A 3,490-nucleotide genomic window follows, 5' to 3' on the forward strand; every position below is an offset into this window, starting at 1 on the left:
CAAATTAAGCTAATAGTTTGTTTTTGAGAAGGTTTCATAACCTAGATATTTGATTGATTTGGAACTCATATGTTCTTTTAAAAGCAAGGCACTAGGTAAGTACATGCTATACTGTTTTGATAACAAGATCATTTTGTGACATTCGTATTTGGTGTTTAGTAGATAATTGTTGTATTTATGTATCCATGATGTTATGGAGTTGATTTGTATTCTGATTTTCCTCACAACTCCCTAGTACATATTATATAATCGGAAAATGGTCAAAGGTACGCTGGTTAAAGGTACTTTATGGAGCTTAATTGCATCATTTTGTGTATACAATAAACCTAGATTGTTAATGTGTGCATAATTATACACATAAAATGACCAGTTGTACACATGTTGATTCTTAATGTGTACATAATTATACACATGTAGATTGTTAATGTGTGCATAGTTGTACACCAGTTGATTATTTATGTGTACATAATTGTACACCTGCTAATTATTAATGTGTACATAGTTGTACACATGTTGATTATTAATTTTGACAAAATTGTATTACACCTTGATGCACCTTTGGTATCATTTTTTTTTTGACTTTATGCATTACAAGGTTTTATGGAAGTTGATCGTTCAAGTCCATCCAAGTTTCCACGTTATGTTTATACAATATGGGTAGGTGTGTATACCCTAGTGGACATGTGTAAATCGCATGAAATATATTTGTTTATAGGAGAATATGATTGATTTGTTCCATGTTTTGGCCATTTGTAATATGCACATTGAATTAGAACATACTGTTGGGGGTCTTTTAAATGTTACATTTGGAAATGCAACTGAATTGATAATATCAATTTGTGTGTTGAAAAATGGAATGATGCGCATTGTATAACAATCATTACTAGGCTCAATTTTGTCAAACATGTTTTTGGTGCTTGGATATGTGGTCTTTAGTGATGATGTTGTTTTCTTCAAGACGGAACAAATTTCTAACAAGGTAAGGATAACCCACTTGCCAAAATCCGGTTCTCTTAATTATCATAACTTCTTCATAATGTGGATGAGGAATATTGGGATTGATGTACCTCCATTTTGCAGACAACTGCTACAATTAACTCAGGGTTACTCCTGATGTCAGTTATGGGCATACTATTTCCAGACACACTCCACGCTGCACACACTAAGGCACCTAATAGGAAATTAATATTAGCGCTTTCAACATTTAGATTTAGCAGCGCAATGCTGGTGGCTTATGGAGTCCAACCTCATTTTCAAGTTGTTCAGTCACAAGCGTTTATACGAGTTTGGACTCTTTCATGTTTTCAGAATTTTTTTTCCCTTATTATTGTGACAAATTCAGTTATATTTTGATACTTACAATATTTTGTATTTGTATGCTTGTTATATAACTTTTGTATTTAATACAATGTGATCCCTAATCCAACATATTATATGCGGAACGTGGCACACTCAGGTTGTATAATAACTTTCTTAGTTGTAAGTTGTATCCTTTTGTTTCAGGTTTGTTATTGAAACTGTAATGGGTTAGTTAAGTTTTCACCAGTGGATTTTTGTTATTGAATTCTTAATGTGTACATAACACATGATGATTCTTAATGTGCACTGATGAGTGCCAAATATTGTATATATTTATCCCTTTTTGTTGGCATTTTAACTCATCTTTTGTGCATTAATTCTACATATTATCCCATATTCTGTATTTTCAATGTTTTCAAGAATAAATATTTTTATTAATTAATTTTGCATTTTTAGGTAATAAATAAAGTTCGGATGAGTCGTGGAGCGAAAAGAGCAGAAAAGTAGTGAAAAGCCGGGAGAAATTACGCAAGGAAACCGCGAAGAATGGTGCGCACAACCTCATTTTCTACACACAAAAGCGCCTCCGTTCTCAGCCATCAGATCAGTTCTCGGAAGCATCCGACGGTCGCTCCTTCATAAATCATCAAAATCTGATGTCTCCGCCGAGCACCACAGCGCTGAAATTCCAAGCCTTCAGATTAGATGGTAGTTGAATCCAACGGTCGCTCCTATGCCTGTGCATCAAATCCCGATGATTCCGCCTTACACTACAGTACCTAACTCCATCTGGTGCCGTTAACTTCGTTGCACCTCAGAATCCGACGGTCGCTTCACACATCCTTCCATCTATCCGTTCGATTCCACTCAGAACCAATGATCCAACATCTCAGATTCGCCAACATCTAAACTTGAGGTCTCCGCCTCACACCCTAGCACCGATGCCTATACTACCACCCAAACACCTCCTTCTTCCCAAAACTTCATCTCCTTCACCCGACAGTTGCAGAGCTCTGCAACTCCACCACCTCCCCTCTCTGCCGCTGTCACTTCCGTCACCACCACCAGTTCCATCACTGCCACTACTATCTCTTCACCGACAACACCCCCATATCCCTAGCCTAGTTATTTTCTTCATCTCACAACCTCTGAAACCCTAGGTTTTGGGGTGAGTAAAATAACTCGAAATTAGGGGACAATAGGAGCAGAGGAAGAGCATCAAGGACTAGAGGAGGCATGGGTCGAGCAGATTTTGGGAGTTTGTAAGTTAAATTTTGTTTAATTTAAGAAAACCCTAATTTGTAATTTGGGGGAAACCCTAATTTTATTGTCTGGGTATAAATTGAGGGTTGGGTATCACTGTTAAAACTTGTTCTTGGACTAGCCAAGTTTCCCCCTAATTGGGTTAGGTTTGATTTTAATTTCATTGTCAATTTTCATCATTTGCATATTTTTCTTCTTGTTCACTGTGTTGTGTTTGATGTTGTGTAATTGTTGATGTGTTGTTAGTTTAATGCTCCTGTTCATTTGTAATTGTTCCTGTTTAGTTCTAGGTGTTAGCATGTTCTAATTCACCACTAGGGTGAAGATGAAACCTTAATGCCACTGTGTAGGAGACTACAATTTCGGCCTCTCATCACTTTGCTCTCACATTGTATGTCAGGCATACATTGTAGTTAGGATACCCCTGTGATTGAAAGTGCAGCAGCCCATGTTAATTGATTATGGTCCAAACCTCAGACTAGTTATGCTCTAATCAGATAGCTAGTACCTTGGGAGGATAATTTGGTTGCAATTGGAATATCCGACTTAGTCTAGGTTAAGAGGTGGAATCAATGCCCTAGTTTGCCATCAACCTTCATTCTCATCCACAATTCCATCTTCTACTGTTCAACTGTTAGTCTTGTTTTCTTTCACTTGTTTTACTTTCACTTCTCATTTGCTTTACCTGCACTGCTGCATTACTACTTGCATTTTCTGTTTTGCATTTTCTTTACTACTTGCTTCCCCTCCTGCCACTTCTGTTGCATTTCTTCTACTGTTGCAATTGCTGCTGCAGCACTTGTGCTGCTGTGCTTTCCCTTGCTGCTGCCACTTCTTCTGTTGCTGTTGTAGCTTCCTCTGCTGCTGCTGCCTTTCTTGCACTGCTGCTGCCACTCCTTGCCTTGTGCTGCTGTTGCAGTACTGCCTT

This window comes from Papaver somniferum, chromosome 8, assembly GCF_003573695.1.
Source record: "Papaver somniferum cultivar HN1 chromosome 8, ASM357369v1, whole genome shotgun sequence".
Taxonomy (NCBI): domain Eukaryota; kingdom Viridiplantae; phylum Streptophyta; class Magnoliopsida; order Ranunculales; family Papaveraceae; genus Papaver; species Papaver somniferum.